Here is an 18,029-nt window from a genome sequence, read left to right as displayed (position 1 = left end):
TGCGGACCCCATACGACCCCTAACCGCAAGGAACTTATAGTCTAAAAGTGAGACAAGACATTAAAATAAATGCAGAAATGGGGAGATGGCAGGTTATCAGATAAACTGACTGATGAGGGCCTGACTGACTGAGTCAAAATCCATAGGCTGACCGAGGATGGAAAAGTACCAGATTTCTGCGGACCCCGTGGAGTTCCATTGTTTTTTTGTTATTTTTTTAATGGAATTTGTTAAGCGCTTACTATGTGCCAAGCACTGTACCAAATGCTGGGGCAGATACAAGATTGGATGAAGCATCTCCAGCCAGCTGCGTTTACTCCTCGTGGAATGGCAGACTGAGAATCGGGCCTCTTGCATATTATCCCTCAGAAAGACAAGCTGCTCCTTGAACATCCCAGCTTTAATTAAGTTCATAATGAGATGGAATCCTTTTAAGGCATAACCCAACCTGGGGGAGTTGTAGGATGGAAAATGAATAACATTGCACAACTTTGTTTTTGCAACATCAAGTGGTAGAGGGTAATTAATAACACAAGTGTCAGGTGCCTATGTCAAAACTTTAATAAATCTTCAAAACGGATGGGCTTAGCTCGCAGGTTTCTGAATGCCCAAAGAATGGCAAATTGCATTCATTTTTCCTCCCTTCTCATCCTCCCTTTTACCACTGCTTTGCCGCTCTCTCCCTGTCTTATCTCTCTCAGTCTCTGTGTCTTTTCTCCCCCTGTCTCTGTCCTATCTCTCTTTATCTGTCTCGCCTGATCCTTTCCATTCTGTCTCTGTCTTGTTTCTCTTATCTGCCTTTCTCTGTTTCTCTCCTTCTGGGTGTCTCTGTCTCTTCATCTTTCACCCTCAGGGTCTCTGCCTTTCTGCCCTCCACCTTCTCTCTCTCTCCCTCCTCTATTACCTTTCTCTATTTCTTTTTTTTTCTCCTTTTTGTTTCTGGCCCTCTGTTTCCCTGTCTCTCTGTTTATGGTTCTGTCTCCTCTGTCCCGTCTCTCCATTTTCTTTCTCTTTCTGTCTCTCTGTCTCTGACTCCCTCTCTGTCCACTTCTTTTTGTCTCCATTTTTTCTCACCTTCCTCTTTCTCTTTTTTCTCCTTTCTGTTTCTTTTTTTGTCACCCTGTCTCTCTGTGTATGATTCGATCTCTCTTCTCTCTCCCTTCTCTCCATTTTCTTTCTCTTTCTGTCTTTCTGTCTCTTTCTCCCTCTCTCCATTTCTTTCTGTCTCCATTCTTTCTCATATTCCTCTTTCTCTTTCTTCTCCTTTCTGTCTCTCCATCTCTCTGTCTTTGTCTATATTTATTTTCTCACTTTTCTCTTTCTCCTTTTTTCTCCTTTCTGTTTCTGCCCCTGTCTCCCTGTCTCTCTGTGTATGGCTCTGTCTCCTCTCTCCCTTCTCTCCATTTTCTTTCTTTTTTCTTTCTCTTTCTGTCTCTGACTCCCTCCCTCTCCATTTCTTTCTGTCTACATTGTTTCTCACCTTCCTCTTTCTCTTTTCTCCCCTTTCTGTGCCTGTCACTCCATCTCTCTGTCTATATTTACTTTCTCACCTTTCTCCCCATTTTGAAGGAGTGCTTTTATTTTTTTTATGGTATTTGTTAAGTGCCATGTACCAGGCAGAAGGACTCTCCTGCTGAGAGAAAACACCACACAACAATAATATCCAGATTTGTAAAGTTCTTACGAGATGGTAAGTGGAAGAGTAGATATGAGATAATCAAACAGCTTACTACTGTATCCAGTAAGTGCACAATAAATACCTTTGGTTGAAAGGGTTGGATGCAGTTTTTGTCCCACACAGAGCTCCCAATCTAAAGGGGAGGGAGGAAAGGTTTTGAATCCCCACTGTACAGATGAGGAAACTGAGGCCCAGGGAAGTTCAGTGACTTGCCCAAGAACACACAGCAGGTAAGTGGCAGAGTTGGGATTAGAACTCAGATCCTCAGACTCTGTGCTATTTACACTATTCATTCTGAGCCCGTTGTTGGGTAGGGACCGTCTCTATATGTTGCCAAGTTGTACTTCCCAAGTGCTTAGTACAGAGCTCTGCACACAGTAAGCACTCAATAAATACAATTGAATGAATGAATGAAAATCTATTCTATTCATTCATTCATTCATTCTAGTACTATTTACACTGTACTGTGTGCAAAGCACTGTACTACTACTACTAATAATAATGATGGCATTTGTTAAGCGCTTATTATGTGCAAAGCACTGCTCTAAGTGCTGGGGAGGATACAAGGTAATCAGGTTGTCCCACGTGGGGCTCACAGTCTTAGTCCCCATTTTACAGATGAGGTTACTGAGGCACAGAGAAGTTAAGTGACTTGCCCAAAGTCACACAGCTGGTAAGTGGTGGAGCTGGGATTTGAACCCATGACCTCTGACTCCCAAGCCCGTGCTTTTTCCACTGAGCATCGTGCTTGGGAGAGTACAATATAACGACAAACAGACACATTCCTTCCTACAGTGAGTTCACAGTCTAGAAGGGGAGACAGACATTAATCTAAATAGATAAATAAATGAATAAATAAGTAAATTACAGATATATACAGATATATACACTTGGCTGGGAACCCCAGGTGGGATAGGGACCGTGTCTGACCCGATTAATTCTTATCTACCCTAGAGCTTAGAACAGTGCTTGACACCTAGTAAGCAAATAATAATAATTATAATAATAATAATACTGCACCATGCCCCGAGACAATCAGCTAGCCCACTCTCCTTCAAGCTCTAGTGCTGCCCCTTACCTCCCATCTTGTGGCAGGTATATCCGCTCGATTTCTTCAGCCAGCCAATCAACCAATCAATGGTATTTATCGAGCACTTACTGTGTGCAGAGCACTATACTAAGCACTTGGGAGAGTACAATGTAACCTAGTCAGTAGACATATTCCATGTCCACAAGGAGCAGGCAGTCTAAAGGGTGACCCAGACAGGAGTCAAGCCATATCCAACCGAACCAAGCCCTACAAAAAATGAGGCTGGCCTAAGGAGATTTCAGTAAGAGCCTCAGTCCCACGGATTCACTATTCTTACCCATCCTCTCTCCTTGGGGGGTAACTCCAGGTGCATCACCTACAAGCCAACTCCTGCCTTTCCTCAGATGTTTGACGTGGGGAGGAAAAGAGGTGGGGATGGTTGGCAGGTGGAAAGGAGGAGACCGGCCCCTGGGGTTGTGGATGGAAACAATGCATATTTTCCAAAATGAGGCCATTTTTTTAAAAATTAAACTCTGCCAAGCTGAAGGAACCCACATATCTGACAAGAGCATTAGGAAGCAACTGAATTCTCATCTTTGAGCTTATGTGGGCTCTGAAATGCATCCTTTCTGTTTCTCTCTCCCTCCTCTCAAGAGGTCTCTTCTCTCCATCCCTCCCTTCCCCATTTTCATTGATTCAAAAAAGGAGTCAGAGCAGGGATTGATCTACTCAGTCTATAGTACTCTCCCATGAGCTTAGAGCAGTGCTCTGCACAGAGCAAGCACTCAATTGATACCATTGATTGGTTGATTAATTGGGAATCAACGTGGCCTAGAGGAGTCAGAGGACCTGGATTCTAATCTGTCACTTGCCTTCTGTGTAACCTTGGGCAAATTAACTTCTCTGTACCCCAGTTTCCTCATCTGTAAATGAAAATTCAGTATCTGTTCTTCCTCCTAACTAAACTGTGAGCCTCCATATGGGACTGTGTCCAATCTGATTAACTGACATTTACCCCAGCAATTAAAACAGTGCTTGATACATAGTAAGTATTTAAAGCATATAATAATGATAATAATACCTTTAATCGCAGGCAGAGAATGTGTCTATCAACTCTGTTGCAAGTGCTTAGTACAGTGTTCTGCACACAGTAAGCACAAAATAAATAATTATGGTATTTGTTAAGTGCTTACTATATGCCAAGAACTGTTCACTGATTGATCCAAAATTGGAAATTGTCACTGAAAAGGAATTGAGGGAGTTATTCTGGATTCATGAACATTTGTCCTTTCTAGCTTCAGTCATATAAAATAGCCATCCCTTGAATCATTCCACAATTTCAAAATATCTACCTAATTCCTACTGCCCGTCTCTTCTTTATCCATCCCTCTTCTCGAGACCATCCCAAACCCAAGTTCGACGTAGTCTAAAAACCACTTTCGACCCTCAAAACTTTCTGCGTAGGACTGTGCCTGTTCTCAGCTGTGTATTTCTCAGTCCCTAGGGAAAGGGAAAAGACAGATAATCGGAAAACTACAAAACAAATTCCTCTGCATGCGCCAGAGCCTGCCTCTGGAATGTAGAGCCACAGGGCACCATTGGCGAGGCACATTTGGAGAGGAAAGGCTTGGGTGACAGGGTAATACCAGTGATTTTGCTGTGCCGAGACATTAAAGTTTCCATAAAGATCTTCATTACGAGAGACAAAAGCCGGGCCCCCTTGGGAAGGGCTGGAAGTCATTTTCTCCAGATGATGCACATTCCCCAAGTAGCTGTGACAGGAACCCTTCAGAAGGATGCTGGGAATCTCCCCGCTAAAGACCAAACTGAATTTAGGACAGGGGCTTCCTTGAGATAACTCTGGGGTGTGGCTGTGTTTGAGGTGGGGGGGTTGGTCTCTGGATTTCAGAACAGTTACACATCATTGGTCCAGTGTGCCAACAGCTAAAAAAGTCCACCGAATGTTGTCTATAATCAGGGAGGGTATAAAAAAAATCAAAGAAAGCCCCAGTTCTGCCACTCTATAAAACTGCAGTGGTTTTCCTGGAACCTCTTCTGGTCAAGAGTTTTTTTAGAAAAGACAAATTTAAAGCAGGAGAAGAGACTGAGGAAGGCAAATAAGATGAGCAAGAGGATAAGGGAGCTTCCAAATAAGGACAGCTGGAAAAGGTAAGCATTCTTCTGCTCCTTCAATTGTGAACTTGAAGTGGGCAGGGAATGTGGCTACCAACTCTTTTATGTTGTTCTCTCCCGCACGCTTGGTATAGTGCTCTGCACACAATAAATGGTCAATTAGTGATTGATTGATTGATCATTAGTTGATTCTATTAAGGAATGCATAGTCTGGGAGGGTGACTTGAAGCCTATGAAAACACAAAGCAGGTAGACAGACAGGGCAAACACAGACCTGAGCCTCACCCAAATCCAAATGCTAAGACAGGGAGGGATATGGGGATGCTGGAAGGTGATGGATCCTTAGAAAACTCAAGGAAACATTTTTTTCATTCAGCGGGTGGTCAGCATATGGAATTTGTTACCTCAGGAATATGAGCACACCAAACGTAGCACAAGATTCAAGAGGGTTTGGGTAAATTCATGAACAAGAGAAGCAGCATGGCCTAGTAGAAAGAGAAGGGCCTAGTTGTCAGAAACCTGGGTACAAAACCTGGCCTCTGTCACTTGTCTGCTGTGTGACCTTGGGCAAGTCACTTCACTTCTCTGGGCCTCAGCTATCTCATCTGTAAAATGGTAAGACTGTGAGCCCCAAGTGCAATGTGGTCTGTTTCCAATCTTGTATCTATCTCAGCACTTGGTTCAATGCCTAGCACATAGTAGACACCTAATAATAATAATAATAATGATAATGGCATTTGTTAAGTGATTACTATGTGCAAAGCCCTGTTCTAAGCACTGGGGGGATACGAGGTGATCAGGTTGTCCCACTTGGGGCTCACAGTCTTAACTTCTCTGGGCCTCAGTTACCTCATCTGTAAAATGGGGATTAAGTGACTTGCCCAAAGTCACACAGCTGATGAGTGGCAGAGCCGGGATTAGAACCAATGACCTCTGACTCTCAAGCCTGGGCTCTTTCCACTGAGCCACGCTGCTTCTCATTGGTTGATGAGTTCTCATTAATAAATGCCATTGGAACAAAACAAAACATAAGAAAAAGGTTCTTAAGGGGTTATTGGAGGGAAAGGTAGAGATGCTGAGAGAAAAGTTAGAGGTGTTGTAAGATCCATCCTGAACAATTAGGACGGATGTCAAGATAGGCCACTGCCACACTGTTCTGCACCTTGGCAAACAATTGCCATTGTGGTAATGGAATACTGGGCCAGAAGAACTATTGGTCTGATCCATGAGTAGCCTGTGAAAAATGCCTTAGCAAATTGGACTGTGATACTTGGTAGCTCCCAACACTAAATGGAGACAAGACATGTAATGGGTCTCTTAATCCCCGTGGATTTCCTTGAGAAGAATCGGCATCATTTAGAGTGAGTTTAAGGAGTAGGGAAGGAACCCAGTTAGGGGTAAATTGGCAAAGCAAATTGGGTGTCAGAAAAAGTAGGAGCAGAGAGTTAGATGGTCTTTTCTTTGTAGTCCACAAGGGCATTTTTTTAAATGGCATAAAAAAAATAACAAGAGTAGGTGACATCACTCCTAGTGACAATCCTTTGAAAAGGTCCAGTGAATTTGGCCAATCAGGATAATTCAAGGGGAAAAAAGTATTTTTTTGCTTGAATTATCCTGAGTAGCTGTCTAGACCGAATAATTGTTCAGTCTCTTGCCGCGCTTTGAGGACCGGGGTGTAAAATGGAACAAAGAATTTGAGAAGATGTCACATCTATCAGTTCTGCCCATTGTTCAGTGGAATATCAAAATGCCAAGTCAAAGAGGTGGAAACCTACTCCCCTAGAATCAGAAGTAGCCATGGTCTCGGTCCAAAGCCATAGCCTGCTGGATTTGAAGGCAAAAAACAGAGATTAAATTCAAGGCATTCAATCAGCAACCTGCCCCCTACTTATTTATCCTTACTCCTCTCCCACTACAGCCCAGCCTGCACACTCTGCTCCTTTAAAACACTGTACCTCAATTTTATCTCCCTCAGTGGTGATTTCTTTCTCCCACCCTCCTTACTGTCTGGAACTCCCTCACCATTCCTATCTGACAGAAGACCACTCTCCCCATCTTCAAAGCCCTTACAAAAATCACATCTCCTCCAAGAAGCCTTCCCTGGCTATTCTCTCATTTCCCCATTCTGTTTTTCCTCACTATTGCCTCACCTGTACATTTGAGTTTGTAACTCACTAAATACTTGAGAAGCTAATGACCAAGTGAAAAGAGTCTGGCCCTGGGAATCAGAGGACCTGGGTTCTAATTCCAGCTCCACCACTTGTTGTCCGTGTGGTCTTGGGTAAGTCACTTAACTTCTCCGTGCCTCAGTTACCTCATCTGTAAAATGGGATTGAATCCTACTTGGACTGTGAGTCCCATGTATTCCCATCTCCTTAGCAAATTTCTTCCAGAGACCTTAAAGTCGTCCCCCTTTCATCCTCCATTCATATCTCCTTAATATGAAAATCCTTTTGCTTTCATGGGTTTTCTGGGACATCAACACACCTCTAAAAGACAAGGGAGAGGAGAGGAATTATTATGTCCTTTCTATAGCTGAGGGAACTGAGGCCCAGAGAAATGATCTGACATGATGTCATATGAGTCAGAAATGTAACCTTAATGAAAACCAGACTTCCACCTAAGTTACTTTTTCCCCATCGCGGAGATGTCCGCCTGAATTCAAGAAGTGGTAGGTCCCGGGCACAGCAACTACAGACATCTTAAGGTTGTTGGCTTTTTTATGGTATTTCCTTAAGCACTTACAATGTGCCAGGCACTGTACTAAGCACAGGGGCAGATACAAGTTAATGAGGTTGGACACAGTTGTTTTAGGATGGCCTGAAAAATCTCAGACCTTGGGAGTCAGAGAACCTAGGTTCTAATCCCAGCTCTGCCATTTGCCTTCTGGATGACACTGGGCAAATCCCTTCACTTCTCTTTGCCTCATTTTCCTCAACTCTAAAATGGGGATTCAAAACCTGTTCTCTCTCCTATTCCCAAGGCCTGAGATCTTTCAGGCCATCCTAATTCCCATCATTGATCTAAAACCAGGCCAATCCTGGCCATAAATTCCCTCATCCAATGGCCTTGAGGAGGAATTATGAATCAGTGCTCTAAGAACTTAGAAACATAGGCCATGGGTCAGACCTCTAGCCCATCTAGGCCAGAATTCTGTCTCCAACAGTGGAAATCAGAAGCTTGGAAAAAACTAATGAGAGTTATCCTCTAGGACATCCCTAATCTTTGGGGATGGACCATCCAACATCACTAATTTTCCCTCTACATTCTGCATTTCCTTAATGTTCCTCCTAGTAACCCATTATTGTCTCTCATCCATTAATTTTCCCCAAATCTCTGGAATATACTGACACCAGCTGCTACAATGCTCCGCACACCTTCCTCTGAGAACAAATTCCATACCCTCACCTCCTGGAGAGTGAATACATATTTCCTCCTGGGCAGAGTGTATCTTGGGTATCGATCATGTAATCTTTTCCCGCTTTCCATTCTCCCCTTGTTTTCTCCCTTCTCTTCCTTTTGCCTCTCTCTCCCCCTCTCAACCATCTCTTCTTTTTACCTTTTTTCTCTGTCCCCATTTCCTCACTCCTGTCTGCTCCTGTCCCCTAAGAGAAGCAGCATGGCATAGTGGGTAGAACACGGGCCTGGGAATCAGGAGGTTGTGGGTTCTAATCCCGGCTCTGCCACCTGTCTGCTGTGTGACCTAGAGCAAATCACTTCACTTTTCTGTCAGTTATCTGTAAAATGTGGATGAAGACCGTGAGCCCCCTGTGGGACAGGGATTGTGACCAAACTGATAGACCTGCATCCACCCCAGCACTTAGTAGAGTGTCTGGCACATAGTAAGTGCTTAACAAATGTCTTAGTTATTATTATTATTAGGCTCAGCCTACTCTGTCTCCCACCCACTTCAGCCCAACTCTGCCACTTCAGGCTTCTCTCCTCTCCCACTTAGGTCCCTTGGGAAGCAGCAGTGACCCCTTCCCAAACAGTAAAGGGTTAAATCTGGCTCATACAGAAACATCCCCATCACCAGCCAGCTAGAAGAACTGCCTGAGGTCTCCCTGGCATCCAGGCAATGATCATTACAATTCACATAAGCACACTTCATGTTCCAGTGGACATATTTTCCATAAGGCAGATGTGCTGGTAATGTGACTGCAGAAAAGATGAATAACAACAGGAGAAAATAAAATGGCCAAATTGAATTAATCTCTTTCTGGGCTCAGCCTTTCTGCATCATACGCCTGGTTTGTGGCTGCTAATTTATGGGGAACAGCCAAAGTGGGATTCCTCTACTCAAACTGGTAGCAAAGCTTCTCAGAGGATTGCTCAGCAATGAATTTAACCAGCATGGATAAACCTTTTCAGAATTTTTGGCCTAATGAAATCTATTAAAACTTGTTTTACTTATGATGAAATATGATCTCCACTTAATTAAAACTAATACTCCCTATACCCAAACACCTCCTTGGCATTCAAAAGGAGTTGGGTTTTCTTACACTTCCACCCTCCTGAAATCCATTATTATTTTTTTTTATGGTATTCACCAAGTGCTTACTATGTGCCAGGGATTGTACTAAGCACTGTGGTAGATACAAGCTAGTCAGGCTGGACACTGTCAAGGTCCCAAATGGGGCTCCCATTCTTCATCCCCATTTCATGGATGAGGCACAGAGAAGTTAAGTGACTTGCCCAAGGTCACGGAGCAGGCAAGTGGCAGATCCAGGATTAGAACCCAGGTCCTTCTGACTCGCAGGCCTGTGTTCTATTTACCAGGGTACATTGCTTCTCGGTGCTTATTGCCAGGGTTTTGGGGTAAAGAACAGAATCCTGTTGGGGGAAAGACAGGGCTTTTTTGACCCAAGTCAACACAAATAAATCAATGTCATTGGGAAGCAGCAATGTCTAGTGGATAAGCACCAGTCTGGGAGTCAGAAGTATCTGGGTTTTAATCCCAGCTCAGTGATTGATTGATTGATTGATGCCCAAGCCTAGGGCTACTGGACCAATTCATTCATTCATTCATTCAATTGTATTTATTGAGCACTTACTATGTGCAGAGCACTGTACTAAGCGCTTGGGAAGTACAAGTTGGTAACATATAGAGACGATCCTTACCCAATAGCGGGCTCACAGTCTAGAAATGTTTAGACCCTTTGGCTCCCTCTTTCTTTTGCCAGAGCTCACTTTCATTCAATCATATTTATTGAGCGCTTACTGTGTGCAGAACACTGTACTAAGCACTTCCTCCCTTCTGCCTGGAATTCCCTCCTCCTTAAAATTTAGCTGACCACAACTCTCCCCATCTTCAAAGCCCTCCTGAAATTTCACCTCCTCAAAGAAGCCTTCCTCAACTAAACTTCATCCAACAGCAACCTTTAACATATTTATATACCTGAGCTCTGAGCCATTTTCAGTCTCCTTCACTAGGCTGCAGCCTCCTTAAGGGTAGGAATCATGTCTCTTAGTAATGATAATAATAATGGCATTTATTAAGCACTTGCTACGTGCAAAGCACTGTTCTAAGTGCTGAGGAGGTTAAAAGGTGATCTGGTTGTCCCACAGGGGGATCACAGCCTTCATCCCCATTTTACAGATGAGGTAACAGGCACAGAGAAGTGAAGTGACTTGCCCAAAGTCACACAGCTGACAATCTGCAGAGCTGGGATTTGAACCCATGACCTCTGACTCCCAAGCCCATGCTCTTTCCACTGAGCCATGCTGTACTCTCCCAAATGCTTAGCACAGTGCTCTGTGCATGAAAGGGCATTGATAAATGCTACTGATTGATTAGAGATGTAATATCACAAAGACCACTCTGGACTTGGGCATCAGGAAAGACCAACGTGGCTGAAAAACATTTATTGGAGTCATCATCATTTCCACCACCACTTCTTCCATTAGCAGGATCTAAAAATAAAAAAAGGGGACTCATCTCGCAAACTGTGAAGAATCTAACGTTAATTATTGAAACCCTTCTCTTTCCTTTTAGAAAGCAATTCTTTCCCCAGTCTCCCAGAGCTAAACAATTTGCTTGCTTTCAAGGAAACCCAGGAGAGTTGAACCTTATGGCTTTTGAGGCAATTATATGTTCACTTATGGCCATGCAACTTCACAAGATTTCTTGGGAAACACCTGAAGTCAGACAGCCTGGGCCCTTCTGTTCATCCTCAAGGTCTTTACGCTTTGCACACACTTTTATCCTGCTTTCATGTTTCCTCTTTGTCCGCCGTACTTTTTAAAAAAGGGAAGGAGATGGCCTTGATTGTCATAGAGTTTAACATAAAGTTATCACAAGACCTTGAAGGGATGTCTTATTTGGGCCCTGGGACCAAAGATGTGAATGGAAAGTGGAGAGGAGGGGGTTGGATCCGAAAGAGAAGAGGAGGAAGAATATTGCAGAGAGTCAACTTGTCTGCTTCAGTGCCTTTTAACTAGAAATATGACATCCGTGAAGGAAAAAAAACCACTTAAATGCATCTTCCCAACTGCTGGTCTGTGTGTCAGATCAAAATAAAGATCTCTAAATAGGCCAGCAGATATCTGTCTGTAAAACATCAGTGGTTAACTTGGGCCAGGGGACTGGACACAGGTTAATCTATCTCCATTAAGGATTATTAAGTCAAACTTTGATATGTCTAGGGAGGGGTGTGTGTGTGTGTGTGTGTGTGTGTGTGTGTGTGTGTATGCAGAAAGACATCACCAACTACATTAGTGTGTTAGCAGTAGGCCACTTAGGTAGAAGACACACACATACACACACACACTTGTTTATCAAGAACAAGAGCTCATCCCCCTGCCATTGTTTATTTGTTTGGTTTCTCCTTGACTTCCACAAACCTTTTAAGCTTGGAGGGACAATTGAGAACTCCCTTAGGAGGGAGAGAGGATAAGTGATGGGGGTGGGTTGAAAATCCTGTCTTGGTATCATTAGGACGAATTGTACTAGGGCAATTTCTATTTTACAGCGGCCACCTCAATTAGCACCCTGTGGAATGTAATAACCCAATTGAGCATCTTTGTTTAAAGGCAAATTGAAACGTGTTTCTTGATTGCTGAAGGGGGCTTCTGATCTGGGAGGTGGGGACACTCTCCCCCCACCATCAGACAGCATCAGGTTGGTTTAACAGATTTTCCACCTGGAAGACAAGGCCAGACTCACCCAGTTGGTGCAGCTTGGGGAGAGGGGAAGAGAGGGAGAAGCCCAGGGTGGCAATTTGCTAAGAACCAGAGGGAAATGGTAATATATATTGATTACATTTTCTTTTACTTCTAGCAGGGGGTAAATTACACTGCTTGCTAATGACTTAAGTGCTGGAGGCTGGTATGAAGGAAGCTAGCTATCCATATCAATGACACACAGTTTCTGTCTCACAAGGTGTATACCCAGCCATTTTTTGATTTGTGCACAAGTGGGGAGGGAGGGTGATAACAGGAGGGGAAGGGAAGAGGGAGGAGGAGGAATTATGAGGGGAGGGGCCCAGGAGGGAGAGTTGGAGGGTGTATAAGTGGAAAGAAACAGGCTGGGGGGGAAGTCACAGAGATGGAGAGTCAGAGATCTTTTCTGATGGCAAAATCATTTATTCATTCATTCAGTTGTATTTATTGAGTGCTTACTACTATGAATAATGATAATTATGCTATTTGTTGAGGGCTTACTATGTGCCAGGCACTGTACTAAGCACTGGGATGGATACAAGCAAATTGGGTTGGACACAGTCCTGGTCTCAAGTGGGGCTCAAGGTCTCAATCCCCATTTTACAGATGAGGTAACTGAGGTACAAGAAGCCAAGTGACTTACCCAAGGTCACACAGCGGTGCTTACTGTGTGCGGAACACTGTACTGAGCACGTGGGAGAGTACAATACAATAAACAGACATCCCTGCCCATGACAAATTTACAGTCCCCTTGGGGGTCATGTTGGGAATGTGTCTGTTTATTGTTATATTGTACTCCTCCAAGTGCTTAGTTCAGTGTTCTGCACACAGTAAGTGCTTAACAAATATGATTGGATGAATGAATAACTACCCTAAGGGTTTTCCTCAGTGTTTTGCAGGAACCAAGTGCTCAACAAATGCAAATAATAATGATAATAACTATAGTAACATTGTGCAGAGTACTCTAATTCACATGATCCTAAAATATTTCTCCGGGGAGAGACCTCTGAATGTCCCCATTCACTCCAGAGCCCTTATGTGCCTCTGCCTAGTCCTCACAAACTCTGACTCTGGATCTGACTCATGGTGCAGGGAGGCTTGGGGTTGAGAAGTGTGAATTCCCAGAGCAGCGTTCTGTAAGGGACACACTGGCTGAACCCCGGGCTGTCTGCTGGAAAACTGGATAACTAGCCCCTCTAATAATACAATACATGAGAAGCAGCATGGCTCAATGGAAAGGGCCCAGGCTTTGGAGTCAGACGTCATGGGTTCAAATCCCGGCTCTGCTAATTGTCAGCTGTGTGACTTTGGGCAAGCCACTTCACTTCTCTGTGCCTCAGTTCCCTCATCTGTAAAAGGGGGTTGAAGACTGTGAGCCCCACGTGGGACAACCTGATCACCTTGTATCCCCCCAGGGCTTAGAACAGTGCTTTGCACATAGGAAGCGCTTAACAAATGCCATCATTATTACTAAAGGTGCTGGAAGGGAGGGTTTTCCCTCCCTCGCCTCAACCTGGTGACTGTGTTGTGTATTGATAGCCTCGTCCAACTGCGGACAAGCAGAAATTTTAAGAAAAATGCAAAACTGCCCTGCCTCTCCAAGTTCTTGCCACTTTTTGGAGAAGCAGCATTGCCCAGTAAAAAGCACAGAGCTGGGAGTCAGGAGACCTGGGTTCTAATCCCAGCTCTGCCACTTACCCGCTCTAAGTCATTTAAATCCTCTGTGTCTCAGTTTCCTCATCTGTGAAATGGGGATAAGATGCTTGTTCTCCCTCTCCTTAGATTGTGAGCTCCATGTGGAACAGGGACTGTGCCTGACCTGATTATCTTTTCTCTATTCTGCCACCCTGTTAAGTGTTTTTGACAGGTAGTAAGAGCTTAAGAAATGTCACAAATGTTATTATCATTCTGTCTGCGTGGTCTTTTCCCCAGGCCACTCTTGGAGGGATCATTTGAGAAGCAGCATGGCTCAGTGGAAAGAGCCCGGGCTTTGGAGTCAGGAGTCATGGGTTCAAATTCCAGCTCTGCCAACTGTCAGCTGTGTGACTTTGGGCGAGTCACTTCACTTCTCTGGGCCTCAGGTCCCTCATCTGTAAAATGGGGATTAAAACTGTGAGCCCCCCGTGGGACAACCTGATCACCTTGTAACCTCACCAGCGCTTAGAACAGTGCTTTGCATATCGTAGATGCTTAACAAATACCATTATTATTATTATTATTTAATCTCCAAACCCAAACTACTTTCCTGGACACACAAAATGATGCCCACAGCATCATTCTCTCCACTGAACTCAACTCATTCTCTCCCCTACCCCTTTGCCAATTTTGTACCAATAAACTAATGGCCCTGGATCACCTCTACAGTATACTTCACTACTGTGCAAGAATCTAGAGCACTGCTTTTATTCTCCCTGCAGTACTTATGTACTTATCTGTAATTTTTTAAATATCTGTCTCCCCCTCTGTCCTGTAATCTCCTTATGGGCAGAGAACGTATCTACCAATTCTGATATATTGTACTCTCCCAAGAACTTAGTACAGTTCATGGTAAGTGCTCAATAATTACGATTGATTGATCGATCGATTGATTGAGATGGGGCAGAGCTGCTCCTGAAAGTTCTGAGGCCCCATAACAAATTACCAATAGGTTTGCAGACTCCCCCTCCCCTTCCCTCTCACTATTCAGTGAAAATGGTCCTAAGAAGGACTAATTGTCTTCTGAGGCAGTCAGGACAGAGACCCATACGGGGAAAGGTTAATTGAAGGTGAAGTGCACATTTTGGGGGAAATCACATTTTTGTACATTATTGTTCTTGGCTGACTTCACCAGGTTTCATCTTTGTCTTCTCCTTGCACTTACCTGATGATAAAATGTTCTGTCTCAATCACTGGCATTCAGCCTTTGGATGCCAAAGAGCCACTTTGTCATCAGATCGGTCCATGGAGTCATAAAAGAAAGGAACAGATTGAGAATACAAAGTATGAGATCCCTGGGGATCAGAAAAAGCACTGAGAATCCAGGGAGTTCATGTGCTGCTTACTGGAAGAGAAGGAAAAGCAATGCGGAAGTGGGTTCTAATCCTAGCTCTGCCACTTGTCTGCTGTGTGACCTTGGGTAAGTCACTTAACTTCGCTGTGCCTCAGTTTCCTGATCTGTAAAATGGGAATTCAACATAGATTCTCCCTTCTCCTTAAACTGTGAGCCCCTTGTGGGACATGGATTTTTTCTTTTTTTTGGTGAGCGGGAGAGATGGATTTGTTAAGCACTTACAATATGTCAGGCACTGTACTAAGCACTGGAGTAGATAAAACCTAATCAGGTTGGACAGAGACACTGCCCTACATGAGGCTCACAATCTCAATCCCCATTTTAAAGATTAGATAACTGAGGCTCAGAGAAGTTAAATGACTAGCCCGAAGTCACACAGCAGAAAAGTTGTGGAGGCAGGATTAGAAGCCAGGTTCTTCTGACTCTTGAGCCTGTGCTCTCTCTACTAGGCCAATCTACCTCTCAGCATGCATCTGACTCGATTATCTGATATCTAACTACCATAGCACTTAAGACAGTGCTTGGCACATAGTGATAAATGAATAACACAATTTTTATTTTAGAAGTAATTCTATTTGCTAAGCACCTACTGAATGCAGTGAGCTTAGGAAATCCAAGGGAAATAGAACATACGTTCCCTGCCCAAAGGAAACATAGAACTCTAGCCGGAAAACAGTCATAGGAATAGCAATTATGGACATATACTCAAGAGCTGAGGATAGGCAAAAAGAGAGAACATTCCTGGAGCAGATGGGAAAAGCCAGCTCATTAAGCCTCTCTCCCCCAAGATCTCTTTTCTGGAGATTTCCTGCTGCTCATCTAGTCATTTCAGTTTGTGGCGTGAACAGCGTAGCAATTTGGGAGTGCTGAGAGCTGGACCTCATTGGAGGGGTACAAACTAAATTCGGGGATTCACTCTCTGGGTGACCTTGGCAAGACCTTCAAATCAAATTCTCAGTGCCTCAGTTCCCCCACTGATAAGGTAGACAAGGTGGGTTCTTTCAGATCCTGGAATTATTATTTGAAAGATGCTTCATTCATTCAATCATTCAATCGTATTTGTTGAGTGCTTAATGTGTGCAGAGCACTGTACTAAGCACTTGGGAAATACAAATTGGCAACATATAGAGACAGTCCCTACCCAACAATGGGCTCACAGTCTAGAATGAGATGGATGAATCAATCATCAATCAATCATATTTATTGAATTCTCACTGAAGGCAGGGCGTTATGCTAAGGTCTTGGGAGAGTACAGCAGAACAGAGTTCGTAAAATGCTGGTCCACGATTATCCTCTTGCAGTGGGTTTAAGACATGCTATTGACCAGGTGAAAGAACTAGGGTTCTAGTTCTCTTGGGCAGAATGGGCTATACTGTAAGCTTGTTGTGGGCAGTGAATGTGTCTCCCAACTTCTGTATCATACTCTTCCCTTGAGCACAGTAAGCATTCAAAAAATGCCATTGATTGACTGATTGTTTGGGCACAAGAGCTAAAGGCAGACAGGAACAGAGCAAGAGAGAGAGAGAGAGAGAGAGAGAGAGAAGAAAGGGGAGAAGAAAAAAGGGAGAAGGACATCTCCCACCTTGTACTGTAGCTGTTGCCACCAATATATAACTGGCCACAGCTCCTACAGCTTGACCTAGGGCAGACCAATGGCACTGGGCAGTTGTGGAGAAGGGTGAAGCACCTTGAGCCCTGGAACTGACCTCCCCCTGGTCACATGGCAGAAGAAAAACTGGTCAGCCTTCGTGGTCAGACTTACTCTCCTGACACTCTCTCTTCTGCGCTGGCCTCTGCCCTTCCCTTTACCACATCTCTAACATGCTAAGAACCCCATGCTTCTCACCTGGCTATATTTTTTAAGTTTTTTTTCTGGACATATGAGGGTCATAAAAAGCCAAAAATGTAAGCTCCTTAAGGGCAGAGACTGTGTCTACTAATTCTATGGTATTCTCCCCAGAATTTGGTACTGGGTTTCACATACATTAAGCCCTCAGTTAATACTATTGATTGATTGATTGATGATGAGGGAGAGGGGTTCTTGGGACTGGCCTGAGAAGGACTGCTTAGGGAAAGTTGGGTCGGTTGTTGGGTCCTGGTGAGGGCCAAACTTTGAACTTTTGGTCCTGGGGTTCAGGAAGAAGAGCAATGGACTAAGTTCAGAGAACCCCAACATCCAGGGAACAGTCGTCCTTACTGAAAGTTGTCCTCTCCCTGATGGAATCAGCAAAGAACACAGCTTTCCATGTCTTTCTCTGTCTCCGTGCTTCTCTCCCCATTACCCCTCCATATATCTTTCCATCCATCCAGACTTCACCTGAAAAAAAAAAGCAACGTTTCAATAGCGCCGTTACCTCCTGGCCCAATGTGCCATTTATGACAGGAGCACTCGATCTTGGCATTGACTCCTGCATTTCACTTAAGGTTCATTATGGTATTAACGACGAGATCAATATTACAATTGCTGTAATAAGAGTGTCACCGTCCCCATCGCCCCTCAGCAGGGCTGGGAACCTTCCACTTTCAGAAGGCTTCCACAGGGATCCAGCCAGGGTCACGGAGAATCCTGAAAGCCCAGGGGTGGTCCCTCGGTCTCGGACCATTCAAAGTTTGGATGCCAGTCACTCTCTAAACAGGAGAGCTTGTCTAATCAGAAAAACCAAAGTGGCCTTGTTGAACTCTCCTGCGACGATTAGGTAATCATGCTGGCAGACAAGCTTGATTCATATCTTTTTACCATCAGTAAAGTGACATCTATCACCCCAAGACAGGGCTGTTATTACTGCAAATCACTTCGGCCTGGTTCTGCTAACTAGGGAAACGCTTGTAAAAGCAAAAAGGACATCAACATATTTTATGGCAAATTAACTTTTAACATAAGTATTTCCCTCTTATATTATGATCACATTCCCCGCTGACACCTGCAATAATCTCATTCCTTCTCGCACGGTCAAGTGGGATAACTTTCCTAAGCGTTG

Source organism: Tachyglossus aculeatus, chromosome 15 (genome assembly GCF_015852505.1).
Source record: "Tachyglossus aculeatus isolate mTacAcu1 chromosome 15, mTacAcu1.pri, whole genome shotgun sequence".
In the NCBI taxonomy this organism is placed as follows: Eukaryota; Metazoa; Chordata; class Mammalia; order Monotremata; family Tachyglossidae; genus Tachyglossus; species Tachyglossus aculeatus.
Note: the sequence above shows the minus strand (reverse complement) of the source record.